Source organism: Camponotus floridanus, unplaced genomic scaffold (genome assembly GCF_003227725.1).
Source record: "Camponotus floridanus strain SB8 unplaced genomic scaffold, Cflo_v7.5 scaffold83, whole genome shotgun sequence".
In the NCBI taxonomy this organism is placed as follows: domain Eukaryota; kingdom Metazoa; phylum Arthropoda; class Insecta; order Hymenoptera; family Formicidae; genus Camponotus; species Camponotus floridanus.
Window position 1 is genome coordinate 355,105 of NW_020229853.1, and position 22,489 is coordinate 377,593.

General features: G+C 30.9%; 1 protein-coding gene across 3 annotated transcripts in view; it reads left to right on the forward strand.

Moving 5' to 3' along the window:
- The window catches only part of LOC105249993, a 58,152-nt gene that overhangs the window by 22,993 nt on the left and 12,670 nt on the right, over positions 1–22,489 (forward strand). The gene's annotated exons all lie outside the window — the stretch shown is intronic.

Below are 22,489 nucleotides of genomic sequence, written 5' to 3' on the forward strand. Positions count from 1 at the left end.
ATTGGATCGAATGATTTGGCGATCGTTGACAATATCTTTCTCTTTGTGTTAGGAAGTGATGGTGGGAGAGACATTCAAAATAGAAACGTGTCGCAAGCAAGGTTCCATGACAATCCCAGAACACTGAAATTTTCCTCGAGAGTTAGCAATCTATTTCCTGCGAGTCCATGACATTCTTCAGGAATATCGGATAGAAGAGTGGAGCTGTTGCTTGCCCATTTACGTCGATTAAATCCGCCGCGAGATAAAAGAGAGCAAAGTTGTTCGCGCGATTGGCGTAGCAACGGAATGTCGTTGGCTCTGAACAGAACATCATCCACGTAAATGATGTGGATGATGATGACGTGGATGTGGATGATGGCGTGGATGATGACGCGGGTGTGGATGATGGCGTGGATATGGATGATGACGTGAATGTGTATGATGGCGTGGATATGGATGATGTCGTGGATATCGATGATGGCGTGGATGTGGATGATGACGTGGATGTGGATGATCGCGTGGATGTGGATGATGATGTGGATGTGAATGATGACGATGATGTGGATGATATCGCGGATGTGGATGATGTCGTAGATGTGGATGTGGATGATGACGTGGATGTGGATGATGGCGTGGATGTGGATGATTGGAAAATGAATGTTTTACGAAATATTTTTATTAAAATTTTGTCAATTTCGAGCTTTATAACTCAAAAAGTACTTAACGAAAAAACATTTGATTATAGTGTTTTGGAAAGTTCTCGAGGTCAGCTACAAGAATATGTAATAAAAAATAAGGGGTCCCGTTTAAAAAAATTGAGGTAACCTCCACGTGACCTTCAAATAACTTCAAGGTCAAATCGATGGTACCATCTTATGTCCTCCTCGAAACCATATAAAACATGTCAACCATTTTTCTCTAAAATAAAAAATGAGATATTTGGGGTGGACATTTAAAATGGAACACCCTGTATATGACAGTAGCGCAACTCTGGCAATTTCAGCGTGGGTAAAAATAAACTGCGCATGCGCGGACTTAATAGGTAACCAATCACGGCAGAAACCTTCTGTCTCGTTTGCTCTCTCTTTTTGTCTCTCTTTCTAACCTATTACACACTATACAGGGCGAGATATCTGACATCGAAACATATACTATATTGGGTGACTCATTTGAAATATACAATTTCAGTTCAATCAGTTCAATTATTCAGTTCAATTAGTTATAAGGCTTGCAATAATTTTTTAATTTTACATAAATTGCAAAATATCTTGTAAAATATTCATTTTTCGATTAATCTGACCTTAATACATTTATGCACAAAATAATGAAGCGATTGGTGTAAAGAAAACACATAATTGTTTCGGAGAAAAACTATATAATTTGCAATTAACAATTACATATTTTTTTTTTAAATAACTATGTTTTTTTCTACACCAATCGATTTCTCACATTATTTGATGCATAAATGTATTAAGGTAAGATAATCAAAAAATGAATATTTTATGGTGTATGTAAAATTAAGATATTATTTTAAGCCTCATAACTCGAAAAGTACTCAATGAAAAAATACTTTATTATAGTGTTTTGGAAAGCTATTGAGGAAAGTAATTTACATAGACAAGTAAGAATGTAATTTACAATTAACAATTCCATATTTTTTCTTCGAAACAACTGTATGTTTTCTTTACACCAATTGATTCCTCTCATTATTTTGTACATAAAAATATTAAGGTAAAATAATCCAAAAATGAATTTTTTACTAGATATTTTATGGTTTATGTAAAATTAAAAAATTACTTCAAGCCTCGTAACTTGAAAAGTATTCAATGAAGAAATACTTTATTATAGTGTTTTGGAAAGCTCTCGAGGTAAGCTACAAAAATATGCAATAAAAAATAGGGGGTTCCATTTAAAAAATTCAAGTTGACTTTGCCCTAAGCTTGGCGACATCACTCAATGTCAAATGGATGTTACAGTTAAATACATCTTTTTAATCCTTACAACTTTTGTCTAAATCATTTTGTTCTAAAATGCATTCTATACGAGATATTCGACTGTGTCCAGACTTTTGGTCCACCCTGTATATACAGGGTGACCCATTTTAACTTAGGCAGCCAAATAACTCGAAAACAGCACTCTTTAGAAAGAAATGTTTCAAACAAAAATTGTAGGGTGTGAAGGGGGACATAAGATGGTAGCATTGGTTTGACCTTGGAAAGTCATTTGAAGGTCACATAAAAGTCACCTTCAATTTCTTAAATTGAACCCACCATTTTTCATTACATATTCTTGTAGCTTATCTCGAGAGCTTTCCAAAACACTACAGACAAATGTTTTTTCATTAAGTACTTTTTGAGTTATAAGACTTCAAAGTTTGCAGTACTTCGATATAAAATGCAAAATATCTCGTAAAATATTTAGTTTTCGGTAGTCTTACCCTAATACTTTTATGCACAGAATAATGAGACAAAACTATTGGTGCAAAGAAAACGCATGATTGTTTATAACAAAAAGTGCATTGCAAATTACACATTTTTTATTATAAACAATCATGCGTTTTCTTTGCACCAATAGTTTTGTCTCATTATTCTGTGCATAAAAGTATTAGGGTAAGACTACCGAAAACTAAATATTTTACGAGATATTTTGCATTTTATATCGATGTACTGCAAACTTTGAAGCCTTATAACTCAAAAAGTACTTAATGAAAAAACATTTGTCTGTAGTGTTTTGGAAAGCTCTCGAGATAAGCTACAAGAATATGTAATGAAAAATAGTGGGTTCAATTTAAGAAATTGAAGGTGACTTTTATGTGACCTTCAAATGACTTTCCAAGGTCAAACCAATGCTACCATCTTATGTCCCCCTTCACACCCTACAATTTTTGTTTGAAACATTTCTTTCTGAAGAGTGCTGTTTTCGAGTTATTTGGCTGCCTAAGTTAAAATGGGTCACCCTGTATACAGGGTGTCCCATTTTAATGCCCCACCCCAAATAACTTTCTTATTTTTAATTTTAGAAAAAGATGTTTCAGACAAAAGTTGTATGGTTTCGAGGGGGACCATTTCCATTGGTGCAAAGAAAACATACAGTTGTTTTTAAGAAAAAAATATGTAATTTGCAATTAACAATTACATATTTTGTCTTAAAAACAACTGTGTGTTTTCTTTACACCATTGATTCCTCTCATTATTTTGTACATAAAAGTATTAAGGTAAGATAATCAAAAAATGAATATTTTACAAGATATTTTATGGTTTATGTAAAATTAAGAAATGATTTCAAGCCTCATTACTCGAAACGTACTTGATGAAAAAATGTTTATTTATAGTGTTTTGGAAAGCTCTCGAGATAAGCTACAAGAATATGCAAAAATATATAGGGTGTTCCATTTAAGAAATTGAAAATGATCTTCACGTAACCTTCATGTGACTCTTCAAGATCAAATTAATGGTACCATCTTATGTCCCCCTCGAAACCATACAACTTTTGTCTGAAACATCTTTTTCTAAAATTAAAAATAAGAAAGTTATTTGGGGTGGGGCATTAAAATGGGACACCCTGTATATATATATACAGGGTATCTGCTAAACATGCGGCAAAAATTCAGGGGGTGATTCATTGGGTTATTTTAAGACTTTTTTGTTATCTGATGATTTTCGAAAAAATGCTTTGTTTCGAAAATAAAAGCAATAAAAATTTTTTGACCAATTTTTTTTTTTTTCTTGTAATTTTCAATAATTTTGTTAAAAAACCTGTATCGCCTGTTATCTATGGAATAAAAAATTGGTCAAAAAACTTTTATTGCTTTTATTTTCGAAACAAAGCATTTTTTCGAAAATCATCAGATAACAAAAAAGTCTTAAAATAACCCAATAAATCACCCCCTGAATTTTTGCCGCATGTTTAGCAGACACCCTGTATATATATATATATATATATATATATATATATATATATACTATTCTAGGTGGGACATATATATATATATATATATATATATATATATATATACAGGGATATATATATATATACAGGGTGTCCCACCTAGAAGTGGCCACCCCCTTTTATCTTTTAAACTAAAAGAGATAGACCATAACAAATATATATGAAATTAAATGGCTTTAACTGAACTTTATTGTGAGTATAGTGGATGATTACAAAATTTATCTGTATTAAAGAACGGAGAGACATGTATAATTTTTTTATAATAATGTAGATATTTTGATATAATAAAAGTTGTAGCGCTGTTTGAAACGAATATATCGGTGTATGATTTAATGTAAATATTTTACATATTATACGAGATTTTCCGGCTTGAAATATCGCGGGCGACATCTACCATTTCATTTTCGGCCCTGCGATATAGCCAACTTCTGACTCGTGCATTAGAGGTTGACATATGTCGTGTTGTCATTTAATCATGATACTCAGTCTACTACATTATTATAAAAAAATTATACATATTTCTCCATTCTTTAATACAGATAAATTTTGTAATCAACCATTATACTCACAATAAAGTTCAGTTAAAACCATTTAATTCCATATATATTTGTAATGGTCTATCTCTTTTAGTTTAAAAGATAAAAGAGGGTGGCCACTTCTAGGTGGGACACCCTGTATATATATATATATATATATATATATATATATATATATGTGTGTATATAAATAACTTACAATATCAATTTTTTTTTTATCAATGTTCAGAAATTCTAAAGTTAAATATAAATTTCCTTATATACATAATTTTTTACGTATCTCTTGTTTCGTTGATTACCAAGATAAACTTTTAATACTTGCCAAGACGAACTCGCGAAAACGCAACATAAAGTTGCCCATGATTAAAAACATCTTTATGAAGATTTAAACCAATTTTATCAAACGTTTGTCCCTGTGATTTGTTAATTGTCATGGCAAAAGCTAATCTTATTGGAAACTGTTTTCTGGAAAAAGTAAAAGGATAAACATTTTCACAATATAATGTTATTCGATTCAAGAAAACAATATTTTCTGCTTTGTCACATGTTAAAATCTTACACTTCAATAAATGATTCGCAAGCTCTATAACTATTAATCTAGTACCATTACAAAGTCCTTCATTGATAATAAGATTTCTAATCAACATAATGATACAATTTGGTCTTAAACGTAATTCATATGGAGGTAGAGATGGTGGAGATAAACTATTTAAATATTCTGGTAACACAACTTCACTGTCAACGTCAATGTCACCATTGTCACTATTTACAACACAATCTACACTTGTATAAATTTTTTCATCAGCACTATCTAATAATTCAACAACTTTTTTATTGATTTCGTCTACATCAACATTTCTTGCAGAAAGTATCGCACATTTAGCTATTTTAACAAACTGTTTTTTCCGTATTAAATCTCCATATATATATATATATATATATATATATATATATATATATATATGGATATATATCCATAAATCTCCATATTATCTTCCATAATATCAGCATTAATAGACGCTACACAACATTCAGGAATTTGTATATTATCATCGAAATCATATGCCATCTCCCATATTCAACAAAAACTTTGCAAATTCAATTTCTTCTGGGAGAACTCGCATATTTTGTGTTAAAGAAAATTTTATAAAATGTATCCAAGTAGAACTAAATTTAATAGAAAGATTGACAATTTCACTTCGAGTAGCATGTACTTTAATAGGCAAAAGTTGTCTGAAATCGCCTCCTAATAAAATAATTTTTCCACCAAAGGGAAAATCCTTATTCATAATATCATGTAATGTTCTATCCATAATCTCTAAAGCATATCGTGGTGCCATTGGTGCTTCATCCCAAATATAAATATCAGTTTCTTTTAAATATTGAGCTTCTTTTGATTGTATTTTAATAGCAGATGATGAATCAGCAAATAATGAAATCGGTAACCCAAATGTCTTAGGAACTGTTTTTCCAGCAGGTAGTAATGTGGCTGCGATTCCCGTAAAAGCCATTGTACATACGCGTTTATTTTTAATTCTAGCTAAATAATAGATAGTTGTATATATAAATGTTTTACCTCTCTCTCTCTCTCTCTGATTCATCTGGACCATCAATATAAAAACAATTATTATTATGATTATTATTGTCTAATCTATTTAATAAAAGATCGACTATTTCTTTTTGCTCGTCATTTAATTGTTTATATCGTTTGGTACCTATTTCTATAACTTCTTCAAGTAATCTTTCAAGTAATTCTTCGTCATATAATCCTCCTCATCACTATTTTCCATTAACTGTTTCATTTGAGGAAAATCAGAAAGACTTTTACCTTCAGCGAAGCATATCATTAATTGGCGCATAAGCTTTATTTTGACCTTGTAATATACCAAAATGTAATCCTCAGACATAGTCACTTTAAAACTTTGCCACAATTCTTCAGGATATAGCGGCTGACAATGTAATAATATACGTACAAATAATCTACGAAGTTGTCTCGGCATCATCCATCCAACAGCTTCATTCATAGCTCGTTTCCATTCATCATCATCTTCAATTAAGCCTAAAGCTAAACATGCTGCTGAAAACGATTGACAAACTTCTCCATTTACAGTTTTTATTTTATCAAAACTCGTAGCTCCCTTTACTGTGCGTAATAATAGACGTAAATGATATAATTCAATTTGTGTTGGGCTAACAGAATACATTCGTCCTATGCAATTATAATGACTCTTGCGTTTACTCCAACGTGATACATTTCGACCATTAATTTTTACTTTTTTAAACGTATAATAATGTGGAATTTCTACATATAAATATTGTTTTGCTTCTTCATCGCGAGAATTCAATGCAAAATAATCTATTAACATAGTAACTTGATCTAAAGCAAAAGCTTCTTCGATTGCTTCGTTTTCAATTATAACATTTTGTTGATTAGGAAGATGAACAGGTAAACGTACGACAGTATGGCTTTTATCTTGTAATTTTTTTTCGAGAATACGCCAGCTTGCTTTTACAGGTCCAACATAACGAGCTTCTATAAAATTGCTGATGATGTTAGAGTAGCGAGGATAAGGGGTGGACGAAATAAGTATTACCACAGATTCATTGAGCTGCAACTTTTAATATCCAGTAACTGTTCGAGTAGAGTCATGAAGTAAGATAGTATAAAAGAAACGAAACTAGAATTTAGAACGTAGATTACATAGTGTAGAGAGAGATTATACATTGCTCAATCTAACACTCCGCCTCAATGTATGAGCCGTAACATAAATGTAAATATAGCTTAATTTTTGCAAACACCAATATAAGAACGAAGCTTAACAAATTGGTCTCCTGTGAGACTTTTCGTAAGTATATCAGCAGTTTGCTCTTTGGTATTTACGTAATGCACGTTGATTTCTTTGCTTTGGTACATGTTTCTAACAAAATTGTATTTAACATCAACATGTTTTAATCTACGATGTTCCCATCGGCTTAACAGATGAATCACAGATTGATTGTCCTCAAACACTGCAATGGGATAGGCACTATTCACATTAAAGTCCTCTAAAAGTCCTTTTAGCCATATTGCTTCCGTCAAAGCTGTTGCCAAAGCAACATATTCTGCTTCAGTAGACGAGAGGGTGATTCCAGTTTGCTTTTTCGTTGACCAAGCTACCGTAGAGCCGAAGACCTGAAGTAGAAAGCCAGTAGTTGACTTGCGATCATTGTCTGTAGCCCAATTTGCATCTACGTAGACTTGGAGTGGTGTTTCTGGATCTAAGCCTCGTTTGAACAGCAGTCCATAGTCGAGAGTGCCTCTAATATATCGAAGAACTCGTTTAAGGCCTTTCCAATGAGTTAATTTCGCATTGTTCTGGAAACGACTATAATAGTTTACAGTAACACTTATGTCAGGACGTGTGTTGAGCATAAGAAACATCAGACATCCAACAAGCTCTCTGTATGGTTTTATCTCATTTATGACTTCTCCGTCGTCGTTTTCTTGTTTTTCAGGATTTGCTTCCATGGGTGATTTGGAAGAATTGCACTCCGTCATTCCAAAGCGAGTGAGCATTTTTTCCATATATGCTCTCTGGCTCAAAAATAGGCCTCTTGATGTTTGCTCGATTTTTATTCCGAGGAAACTTTCAATTTCGCCAATGTCCGTCATAGCGAATTCATTTTTAAGAGCATTAACAATCTCTTGAATCTGGATTTCATCTTGGCCTGCAATGATAATATCATCGACATAAAGCAGTAGATACAGCCGACACCTTTGGGATGTTGCTACATAGAGACAGTGATCTCGTTCTGATCTTTTGAATCCTAGGGTCAAGATGAACTCGTTGAATCGAGCATTTCATGCTCGTGGAGCTTGTTTCAGTCCGTATAAGGAACGATTCAACTTACATACGAGGCCATTACCTTGGGTGAATCCTTGAGGTAATTTCATGTATATTTCTTCATCAATAGTTCCGTGTAGAAAAGCATTTTTAACGTCTAGCTGTCTAGTTTTTAGCCTGAGTTGGTTGACTATCGATAGAAGGGTTCGCACCGTAGTGAGACGCGCAACTGGCGCATATGTTTCTTCGTAATCCAGGCCTCTTCGTTGAGAGCATCCTTTCACTACCAGACGTGCCTTGTATTTGTCGATATTTCCGTCTTTATCCCTTTTTATCTTGAAAACCCATCTGTTATCGATGATCTTTCTTTCAGGAGACAATGGTATTAAGTCCCAGGTTTTGTTTTCGACAAGAGATGTAATTTCTTCATTTATCGCATCCATCCACTGCCTTTCATCATCTCGTCCTTGTATGTCGTCAAAATGTTGTGGAACATCTTCGACAAAGGATTCTGCGCTTAAAGCCAAGACAGTGTAGTCATTTAAATACTTTGGCTTGTTTCTCTGTCGTGAGCTCTTCCTCAAAATCCTTGCTTCATCAGCATTATCGAAGTATTCGGATTCTTCATCACTCGGGATATCTTGTTCTCCGCCTGAATTGGGAGACTCTTGATTCCTTACTGTTTCTTCTGTAGACTTCTGTAGACTAAAATCATCATAAAAATCTTCAGACTCGGAGGTAAACTTTGACTCGTTAAAAATAACGTCTCGACCTAATAATATTTTGCTACTTTCCGGACACCACAGTCGATATCCGTTCGCACAATAACCCATTAGTCTGCAGCGTTTTGAACGTGATTCGAATTTTCCGTTGATCAGTTCCTTTGGAATGTGAAGATGTGCAACGCATCCAAAAACCCTCAGTTTCCGAAGATTGGGTTTTTCTCCATACCAGAGTTCTGCTGGCAGCTTGCCTTTCACAGCGTTCGTTGGGCATCGATTGATTAAGTAAACAGCCGCTATTACAGCCTCGGACCAAAAAATCTTACTCATTTTTGAATTCAAAATCATACAACGCGCCTTTTCGATTATTGTTCGGTTCATTCTTTCCGCTACTCCGTTCTGTTGTGGCGTATAGGGAATCGTGAGTTCGAATTGTATTCCGCAGTCCTCGAAATGTTGACGAATTTCAGTCGAGAGGTATTCCCTTCCATTGTCACACCTGAATCTGCTTACTTTGAAATTAAAATGAGCTTCTGTCAATGATTGGAACATTTTAAAATGTTTGAGCACTTCTGATTTGGCTTTCAATGTATACGCCACAGTAAAATGAGTGAAGTCATCAATAAAAGTAAGCAAATATCTTTTTCCATCAAAGGATGTAACGTCCATTGGACCACAAAGGTCGCTATGAACCAGCTCGAGAGGTCGCTTTGCTCTGATGCGGTGAGATTGGTGAGGGAGGCGAGTCTGCTTGCCCTCCACACAGGTTTCGCAGAGCTCCAATGAAGTCTCCAATTCTTTCACATCTATTCCGTCTGCCATGCTCACAAGTTTCTTCAATCCGGAGCTGCTCAGATGTCCTAAGCGACGATGCCACAGTTGTGTTGTTCCACTGACATTGCAGACATTCGCGGTTTCCGTTACGCTTTCAACACATAGTTCATACAGCTTGTCTTGACGACGCGCGATTGCGGCGACTTTGTCCCCTTTCTTAATGATTCCTTTACCGTCTTCAAAAATTACTGAAAAACCATTCATTTCAAGTTTATGAACTGAGAGAAGATTACATTCGAGTCCCGCTACCGATAAGATTCCAGTTATTACAATGTCACTAGTTTTCCCGTTTACTCGCGCGCGCACTCTTAAGTCTCCGATTTTATTTGCAGTCAGCACGTGACCCGACTTTGCAACGCGTATATTTATCGGCGTAGTTAATTTCCGCACGTTAATTAATTTTGTCTTTTCCGTTGACAAATGCTCAGTAGATCCGGAATCTAAAACAAAATTTACGTTTGACACACTACTGTCACTTCCATTTGAGAAAAACACAAAGGCTTTTTGATTTTTGTTACAGTTATCATCAACCGCGGCATTCGCCGTTTCCGAATTCTTATCTTCGTTTTTCAATTTCCGACACTCGGACCGTTTGTGTCCAACTATGCCGCAGTGGTGACATCTATAGTCAAACCGGTTACGTCTCGTTCCCGCGCTATTCCCGTTCGAATTAACATTCCGTTTATTGTTCGCGTTTCGATTTCCGGTTGAGTTTGCGTTCCGATTTCCGTGGCGCTTATTCGTCGTAGCTGAGAACACGGTAGACGATCTTCCACTTACTAAATTTGTGCTGCCACCTCGCTTCGCTTCTTCATCCAATAACCTTGTTTTGACGAAGCTAAGAGTTAACTGTCCACTTGACATTGTTTCGAGGGCTGTTACGACCATATCATACTCTTCGGGCATCGTTAACAATAGATGGCATACGATATCAATTTCTTCTATCTTAGCACCGGTCGATTTCAACTCCCGAACGAGCTTGTCGAACTTCAAAAAATGAGATGCCATGGATTCCGTTGACGCGTACCGCATGGTCAAGAGTATTTTTCTAAGACGAAGTTGGCTCGAGACGCCTGTACGCTCGAAACTATCCGAAAGAACCTTCCACATATCATACGCTGTATCTTTCTCCTTCACGTACTCGAGATGACTATCTGAGATACGTTGAGTAATAAGCGACTTACATTTTTTGTCATTTCTTTTCAAGATAGGAGTTTGAGCGGCTGCGGTTGCCGCCGGTAGCCTTGCTATTAATGTATTAAGCTCTTCACCGATTAGATCAAAGAGATCATGTTCCTCAAGTAGAATCTGCATACGAAACTTCCAGTTACTGTAGTTGCTTCCATCAAAGAGTGGCACTTTGTACTTTTCATCGTCCGCCATTTTTGTCGCACTTTCGCACACGCGTTGTTTCTCAAAACTTTTCCGACTCGTGACTTACGAAGTTCATTCCGCGACTAAATTCCTTCTTCACACGCGCAACCCTGGGCCCATAACCTGATGATGTTAGAGTAGCGAGGATAAGGGGTGGACGAAATAAGTATTACCACAGATTCATTGAGCTGCAACTTTTAATATCCAGTAACTGTTCGAGTAGAGTCATGAAGTAAGAAAGTATAAAAGAAACGAAACTAGAATTTAGAACGTAGATTACATAGTGTAGAGAGAGATTATACATTGCTCAATCTAACAATTGCGTATTTCATCATGATCTATAATTATATTTTCTGTTATTGGTTCAATTGTAATAGCAGCATCATGTCCTTTATAAATAACAGCAGCATCATGTCCTTTATAAATAACAGCAGCATCATGTCCTTTATAAATATATTTATACAGATATTTAACCGATTTGATACTTCAAACAACTTCAACATTAATATGACAATTAAATATAATTGATAAAATAAGACAATATGGAACTGCATAACGATTAACTCAACTATATATCCACCAGGACGTTCAAAACTTTTGCCATTATCTCGTCGCCGATAATAAGGATAAGCATCTTCATCCATTCTGGTCTCTTCAAGATAAGATTTAGAATAATGTTTCGAACATTTTCCATCTACCAAATACCAATTACCACAAGGTCCATGAATCATATGTTTCATAACTATATCATATAAAGTACGATTTTCACATGGATCAGGAATTTCAGCAGAAATATATTTATTAACGATTTGTGGAGTTGTTATTTTGAAATTATATTTTAAGGTAATCAACATGTGAACATGTGGCAAACCACGTTTCTGAAATTCAATAACATATACAAAGGCTGCTACTTCTCCGAAAAATTTTTGCTTAACAATTAAATCAATTAAATAATCTTTTTTAATACTAAAAATACGAGCACAAATATCAGGTCTATCAGAAGCTTGTTGACCAGGCAAAATATTTTCTTCAATTTCACGCCATTTTGGATTGCAAGTCATTGTAATAAAAAGATCTGGTTTACCAAATTTACTAACAATTGCCATTGCATGTTGATAATTTTGTAACATATTACGTGGAGATCCAACAAATGTAGATGGAAGTATAACCATTTTTCCAATACGTCCATGTAAGTTATTTGCCATAGTTTACATGTAATCTCTTAAACCTTGATATGTCAGTACGTAATTCTTTTTGATGCTCTTTACAATAATTTATTCTGTCTTTCTCAATTTTTACATAACTGTCTACAAGCCACTGTTGAAATAAACGCCGACCTAATAAAAAGACATTAAATGCATCACGAATAGCCATGCGATATTTAATATACTGACCTCTAGTTACTCGTTTATTACTATTTATTTTTGTTAAATTACAGTGCCATCCTCTAGTTCCATATGGATAAAATAATGGATATATCCATGGTTCAACATTTGGATCCATGGTACTAACATTTTGTAAAACTTTGGTATTTCTATTACGTATTGTTATATATGATTCTGGAATTTCCCCATCAGCAGTTGTACGAAAAACAACAGCAACTTCATTAGATCTTTGAGCATTATACCGACGTCGATCCATACCAGGTCTTAAAGTAAATAATAATTATAATTCCGGTAATAATTGACCAGATTCCATTTCTAAACGTCGTTGATTTTCTAGTTCCTCACCCATCATTTGATAAGATTGAGCAAATATATTAAATTCTCGCATTATATGTTCAAGATTTTGTACAATTTCCAAATCTAAATATAAATTTTGATTAAGACGATGATCTATTGCTTCATTTGAATCCACAATAAAAAGTTGACCATTAGGACTTTCATTTTGTGCAGCATATAATGCTATTAATTTGATAATAAATTTGACCTTGTATTTTGAAACAGTATGGACCAGATCACTATCTTCAAAGTTAATTAAATTTGCATTAAATGATGCAAACGAAAATGAACTATTATAACTACGAATATGTTGGAAAAAATCATTAGATTTTATATGACTACCATCAAATAAACTACGAATAAATTGAGGATGTTCAGGTAATGGTTGCAAATATATTGCACCGTGATTGCAACAATCGTTTATTATTTATTTTTGTTAAATAAACTTCCTCTATTAGATATTTTTTCAGCTGCAAAATGCTTTGCATTGCAGTGAACACAAGACATAGAATCAATATAATATTCAATCACATTGCTAATTAATAAAGTATTATCATTAATTAAACGCGGTTGATTTTTTTGTCGTGATCGATAACGAGATTGATTTTCTGCACAATTTTGATAAAGTGGTGCACCATTTGTAGAATTTGTTACTATTATTTGAAATTGCTTTCGCAATCTCACGACGACGACGCTGATTTTCTGCTTTCCTTTCAAGACGTCGACGTTGGAATTCTTCTTCTTCTTCTAAAGTACGTTCTCTACGTTTTGGCATTTTGAAATAATCAAATAATTACACTAACAACTGTAAAAACACCATTTTAATTATATGTAATTTTTTAATTTATTTTTTAAATAAATCTAATCAAAATTTTTAAGTATATTGCAATAAAAGATCGATAAATAAAATGTAAATTATATATATTATTTTAAAGAATGTTGTAAGTAAATTATAATAGAGAACAAATTAAATTAAAGTTATTATACAAAACTAATTAATATATAATTATAAATGTTTATTAAATAATGTAATTTTAATTATAATATATAATTTCTTTACTTTTATTTTGCTTAATTCTCTTCCTCCTCCTCCTCCTCCTCCTCCTCCTCGTCGTTGTCGTCGTCGTCGTCGTCGTCGTCGTCGTCGTCATTAATTATTAATTCATTAATAAGTTTAATTTCTTAATTTATTAATTATATTATAATAACGTCTTTATTAATTTTAAGTAATTAAATTTACAAATATAATTCAATTATTAATAAATAATTTAATAAATAATTTATACATTAATAAATAATAATTTATACATTAATAAATAATACAAGATTATGAATTTATTAATAATATTAACAAATAATATTAAATAATATTACAATAATATTAAATAACAATATTATTACTTAACAATATTATCTAATACAATTTATTTTTTATAACTTTTCAAATTTTGTTTATCCAATTTATTTATCTTCTTTCTTGCTTTTTCTTTCCGTTATTTTTTTCTTTCTTTTTGATGTGTTGCTCTACTTCTTTATTCCTTTCCATCTCTTTTCTTTCTTTTTTCTCGCGCTGTTTTTCTATTGCTTATTCTTTTTTGACTCTAAATAAATAAAACGTTTATTAATATTCCTCTTTCTATCTCTCTCTTACATATATAGATAAATAAGATAATTGTATGTAAATAACTTATACAATAAATATATAATTACCTAATATTATATTTTTTATTTCTTTTGTCTCTTTTTTTCTTTCTCTTTGTCCTTTTATATTCCTTTTTTCTTTGTTCTGTCTTTTCTTTACTTTCCTTTCTCTCTTTCTTTTTCGCTCTCTTTCTTATTCTTCTTTAACTTTAAATAAAGAAATAAATATACATATTATATATAAATACATACATACATACATATATATATGTACACATATACATAATGTATATATATATATATATATATATATATATATATATATATATGCGTGTGTGTGCGCGCGCGCGCGCGTGTGTACACATGTACATATGTATATACATATGTGTGTGTGTGTATATATATATATATATATAAAACAAGAAAGACACATAGGTCCGAAAATGCGTTCGAAATTGCTTTCGAGTTATCGCCATATTTATGTTAAAATTTGAAATTGCTTCGCTTTCGAATTTTATTATTAAAATTGAATTATTAGATAGTTTTTCTGAGTGGTACATCTTGGGTATTGCTTAAAGCAGTCCGAAACTTTTATTTGACTTTAGTTATATTTTGAAACTCATAAAATACATCTCATATTTCAATTTTCAAAAAACATCAAAAGCGAAGCAATTTCAAATTTTTAACATAAAAAGGGCAATAACTCGAAAACAACGCACTTTCGGACCTTTGTTTGTATCAATATAAATAACTCAAATTAAAAAAATATTTAAAAATCCTTAAAATTAGTACGAATTATATATTTAACAAAATATATAAGATATGTAAATAATGTAGTTATATAAATAAATTATATAATAAATATATAATTACCTAATATTATATTCCCTCTTTTTTCTATCTCTCTCTCTCTCTCACTCTTTCTCTATATTCTCTCTCTGTTCTATCTTTCCTTTATCTTCTTTCTCTCTGTCTCTCTCTCCCTCTTTTTTTCTCCCTTTTTATACTTATTCTTCTTTGACTTTAAAGAAATAAAATATTTATATTAATATCCCTCTTTCACTATCTCTCTTTTAATACTCTACTATTATATTTTATTTTTCTTCTTTTTATAATTTTACAAAAATTTTGAAGCTATAATAATTTTCGAATTATAAGCAATTAAAGTTTGCGAGCTCAGGTCCGTAACAACATTTATACATTTATAGGTGTAGCAATTTGTCATCTGTTATTGATTTTTTCACATTCGGTGATATTGATTTTTACTCTACAGCTAATTTCATTTAAATAATAACTCAAAGAAAAAAAGGATTGAAAAATCATTAATCCCTACTTTTCATTACATATTTTTGTAACTTATCTCAAGAGCTTTCCAAAACACAATAATTAAATATTGAATATTTTACGAACTTTCTTCTCACTTTTTATGCTTATTCTTCTTTAACTTTAAATAAATAAAACATTTATATCCCTCTTTCACTATCTCTCTTTTAATACTTTTATGTACATATATATATTTATATACATATATATGAATATATGTGTTAATTAAACATATTGATCATTTATTTACAAAAATTAAATAAATTAAAGATAATAATATTTAATAATAATATTCATTACCTAATATTCCTTTCTCCTTTACTTTCTGTTTCTCTCCTTTTCTGCTTCTTTCTCTATTTTTCTGTCTCTCTTCTCTTTCTCCTTTTCTCCCTCTCGCTGCTTTTTTTAATAAAATTTTTTTATCTCTTTCTCTGTCTCTCTTCTTTCTCTCTCTCTCTTTCTCTATCTTGTCTCTTCTATATAATTTTAAATAAAACATTTACCATAAATAACATAATTCACTATCTCTCTTTTAATACTTTTTATACTTTTAATACTTTTATATACATATATATGAATATATATGTGTTAATTAAACATATCGATCATTTATTTCCAAAAATTAAATAAATTAAAGATAATAATATTTAATAATAATATTTATTATCTAATATTCCTCTCCTTTTCTTTTTCTTTCTTTATCTCTCTTCTCTCTCTCTTTCTCCCTCTCTCTTCTTTATCTCTTTCTCTGTCTATCTTCTCTCTTTCTCTCTCTCCTACTTTAAAGAAAACATTTAATGTTTAAACATTTATTTCCAAAAATTAAATTAAAGATAATAATATTTAATAATAATATTCATTACCTAATTCATTACCCATTCCTCTCTCCTTTACTTTCTATTTCTGTGTTTCTCTCCTTTTCTGCTTCTTTCTCTATTTCTCTGTCTCTCTTTTCTCTCTCTCGCTGCTTTTTTTAATAATAATATTTAATACCTAATATTCCTCTCTCTTCTTCCACTCTTTTACCCTTTAATTTTAATTAATTTTATTTTTCTTTTCAACCTGTCAAACTGTCAAACTGTCAAACGACACGAATGAAGCAAGTCGCTCAGCAAATTACTAGAGGCAACAATGTCAATAACATGTTAATAACTCTTTCTTAGAGAGGGATTTTTATTTTAGTACATACAATTAATACAGCATTAATACAGCACGGCAGCACTGTCAGCAATGTATCAGCGTTTGACACATCGTTTGAGCGATAATGCTTTGTAGTTGAACCGATCTAAACTACAAAATTGTAGCTGCTGGATTACGAACGACAAATCTGTCGCTTTAACTATTTGTTCCAGTGGTATGTGAAAATGCACCTTAATACATTTCTCTCTATCACACAAGCTGTCAAAATTTGTAATAATCGCAAATGACAGCTGCTCACAACATGAATTGAGCGCAATAAAACCAATCGGTATCGCAGAAAAGAGGCAACTTTGAGACTTTCGAGAATCGATTTAACATGCACTTTTTAGAAATGGACTAGTACACAACATTGCGCGCGTTTATTTCCTTCTACTTTATCATATAATTAAAAAAATGTATATATAATTATATATATTTATATATACAAATAATTTATATATATATATATATATATATATATATATATATATATAATTCTAATGTTACATTATTTATATATATATATATATATATATATATATATATGATTATAATTACATTATATTTACATCTTGATATGCAAATAAATTCATATAAGATATATTTTTGTTTAAACAACATTTATTTCAATTTATACTGTTTTAAGAAAGCAACTTTACTATCTTATAACTTCCAAATCGTTCGAAAATTCGGACACATGTTTATTAACATTTTCCACTTGTTTTCATGTCCTAAAGCCAAAAATATTAATAAACATATGTGTCCGAATTCTCGAATGGTTTTGTAGTTTCAAAATAATAAAGTTGCTTTCTTAAGACAATATAAATTGAAATAAATGTTGTTTAATATTATTTAAGAATTTTTAATCATCTTTGGGAAAGTTTTAAATAAAATAAATAACATTAAACAACATTTATTTCAATTTATATTGTCTTAAGAAAAAACTTTTATTACATTATAACTTCCAAATCGTTCATAATCGGACATATGTTTATTAACATTTTCGACTGGTTTTTATATCCTAAAGTTGCTGTATCAATTTTGGCACTGAGTTCAGAGACACCCTGTAGTTCTATTAACTCTCTATAACATATATAATTTTTAAATAAAAAATACACTTAAAAAAATTAAATTTGTTTTCCACATTTTATTCTTATCTCTCTCTTTCTCTCTTTCTTTTTCTCTCTCTCTCTGCCCCTCTTTTTTCTTATTTTATTACCTTTTCATTCTCTTCAAACATTTCATTATTTTTCTCTCAATCTCTATATCATTCACATTCTGTCATTTATATCCTCTCTTTCTCTTTCTCTGTCTGTCTATCTCTCTTTTTCTCTCACACTCTCTGTCTGGCTGCCTCTTTCTCTCTCAATGTGATTCTAATATATACATACATTTATATACAATTATATACACGCATACATATATACAAATATAAACATAGATATGTATAGTACACGTTAATGATTCGTTCCGTTTTTTCCTAGCGTAGGTTTGTAATATAAAAGTAAAAACATTTACAATATCTTTTTTTTTCCTTTTTTTTTCTCTCTCTTTCTCTCTTTTTTTTCTTTTCTTTTTATTTAAGCTTCTTTTACTTTAAATAAAAAGTAAACCCGTAATATTTAATAAAAATATTTAATATTCAACTTCTTCAACTATAAATAAAAAGCAACAACATTAAAAATGCATTTTCAATATTTTTTTTATTATTAACATGTACTGTACACATATGTATCTAAACATATAAATACGCACATTCCTCTTTGTTTCTCTTTCTTCGTTTTGTCTTCTGTGATTTTCTCTCACTTTCTCTTTCTTAACCTGCCTTTTTCAATCTTCTTTCATGAATCTTTTTTTCTTTCTTCTTTTTCTCTCTCTTTCTCTCTTCTTTTTTCTTTTCTTTTTATTTAGGCTTCTTTAACTCTAAATAAAAAGTATACACATAATATTTAATAACAATATTTAATATTTAACTTCTTCAACTATAAATAAAAAGCAATAACATTAAAAATGCATTTTCAATACTTTTTTATATTTAATTCTTTTTCTTTTTTTTTCAATCTCTCGATTTCTCCTTCTCTCTTTTTTATTATCTTATTTTCTATCTCTCTCTCTCTCTCTCTTTCTCTGTCTTTCAATGAATCTTATACATATATTTATACATATATTTATACAAATTTATACATATATTTATAAAAAATTATATACACACATACATACATATATATATATATATATATATATATATGTATGTGTGTGTGTATGTGTGTATATAATTTTTTATACATATATATTCTCTGTCTTTCAATGAAAGAATCTTGAAAGAATGAATTGAATCTTATACATATTGTCATATTTACCGGGATCTTTAGAAGGACTGATATAATACAATCTGGGGCTTTATAATAGCTCTTTCTAATATCTTTTTAAGAACGTGCTCGCACCACTGCGTTGCACCACATGTCTCTTTATTATTATAAGAACATAAGAATACACACATCAAAGACAGGACACCAACCGCGCTCCCTACATACTCATAGATGGCGTCACCGAATATAAATGTACATACTTCAACACATATATTTATAAAAAATTATATACACACATACATACATATATATATATATATATATATAAATATAAACATATACATATATAATACGCGTCAATGATTCGTTCCGTTTCCCTAACGAGGGTTGATAATATCTATCCTTTACTAATGTATAAGAATCCTATAGATTACCAAAGAATAGATATTATCAATCTTTGCTAGAGAAACGGAACAAATTATTAACGCGTACTATACATATACATATCTAAACATATAAATACGCACATTTTTCTATTTGTTTCTCTTTCTTCTTTTTCTCTTCTGTGTCTTCTCTCTCTTAACCTACTTCTTTCATGAATCTTTTTTCCTTCTTTCTCTTTCTTTTTCTCTCTATTTTAATATTCGTTTCTTTAATTCTAAAGAAAAAGTAAAAACAATAATATTTATAATATATTTAATATTTTCAATATTTTTCTTTTTTCTTTTTCTAATTTCTCAATCTCTCTCTACCTCTCTCTCATTTATTATTTTATTTTCTATTATCTCTCTCCTCTTTCTTAAAATTCTCTCTTCTTTTTTATGTCTTACTGTTTCTATTTCTATTTTATTCTCTCTCTCCTTATCTCTCTCTCTTTACATACATATATACAATATACATTACATACGTATATACTTATATATTTGATATATGTGTGTGTGTGTGTGTGTGTGTGTGTGTGTGTGTGTGTGTGTGTGTGTGTGTGTGTATGTATATATATATATAATTTCGTTTACTTTGTTAACGATTTTTAACTCTTTAAATAAAAAACAAAATTGTTAATAATTAATTTTCAATCTTTTCTTATTATTTTATTCTTTCTCTCTCTCTCTCTCTCTCTCATCCTTATCATACATACAAAAAATATTTTCTTAAACATACATACATACCTATACATATAAATATATTCCTCTCTTCTCTCTTTCTCTTTCTCCCTCTCTCTCTCTCTCTCTCTCTCTAATATAATATAATAATTAAATTTATGCAATATACATACCTCTTTAATAACCTTTTAACTTTCTTTGACAAACCGTAACAAACTGTCAAAATTTGTAATAACCGCAACACAAATTGATAGCTACTCACAACACGAATTGAACGTAATGAAAGAACCAATCAGCATCGCGAAAAAGAGGCAACAATCACTTCGAGACTTTCGACTATCAATATAACATGCCTTTTTTAGAAAGGGATTTTATTCGTTTCTATAAGTAATTTTACCTAATTTTATACAAACTTGATCCTATACCGTTGCTTGACAACCTTTCCATGATGAAACAAAACAAATACGTCATACAAGACAGGTTCGAATCCTGAACTGCACTAAACCAATATTGAAACCTTAATAGAGACATAGTTAAATTACTTAAAAAATTAATGCAAAAGATTTCAAGTGACGAGAGATAGGTGACGCTGTTTAAGAATGTTTTATAAAATTAGTTCTAAAACTTTATAGCCAGGTTGTATATTACTGTGATGTCCCAGTCAGCAAAGTCTGTTCAAACAGATTTTGTCAATTTCTGCTACAAATTTTTGTCGACAGTATGATTGCAGATTGTATAAAAAATTTGTTATATCAAATAATGATAACAGAATGTCAGCAGAAATGTTACAAAACCTGCTGATATAATTTGTGATCAGAAACTGAACAGGATTTATTAAAAATTATCATAGCAGATTAGTGGCAGAAATTGAACAGAATCTGTGCGACGCAATTTGACAACAGATTGTCGGCAGAAATCGAGCAAGATCTGCGCACACAATCTCTGATAGCAGATTGATGGCAGAAACGGAACAGAGTTTGCATGATTTGATAGTTCCTTTACTTACCGCTACGTGAGTTGTACTTTCTCGTAATTGAATTTCTATCAGAAGTATATATAAAGTCGCGAATATGAATAAAAGACTAAAAATATAGTTATCATTTTAATTTTTATCACTTTAATTTCTGATATCTGATACAAGCAAATGAGAGTCAGAATATTAAACTGATTGGAATCAATATGATAAATGGAAAATTATTCATGTACTGCCTATTTGAGGCATAAAGCAAGAATTTAATTCTAAATAAATTACATCTCAAGTTTTACAAGTTACATTTACTTTTATCATTTAGTTTATTATTAATTTAATTAAATTGAATTGAAATTAGTCCTTCGCTATATGAGATATAACTACGATATAACATATTACATATATGTCATTTTCTAAGAAAATTCTAATTAACTTGCCAATAATATTGTTATTTAGCACCTGTAATAATCAATTTTGTTGCATTTATATAACATTAATAAAAGCGCAAATCTTGTGAAGTTTCTGTTGTCAATTTGCCATCAGGTTGCATCCGCAGATTCTGCTCGGTTTCTGCTGACAATCTAACATCAAATTGCACGCGCAGATCCTACTCGATTTCTGTTGTCAATCTGCTGTCGGTTTATGCTGACAGATTCTGCTAGCAAAATCCAAGCTTAATGCGGACGCAGTTGATGCCAATCTGCCGTAATATTCTGTTTGAATCTGCTTGCATGCTGCTGACAGACTGCTAACATTTTGCTTACTGGGGTATTAATGTGAAATTTTTTTCTTTGGTAAATATTTACCTTTACACATCCAGCCCCAAATGACTTGACCTTGACATATATTGTGGTCACTGCCCTGAATAAGACCCAAAAGATTAGACATCGCTTGTTGTTTAGTAAAAAGTTATAAACAAAAAAAGTTTCACGAATTTCACGTAATCTTTAAACATCTTGTGCACTTAATGGAATGTTTTTTTGACATATACGCGGTTATTTAATTATTTATTTTCCATTTTTA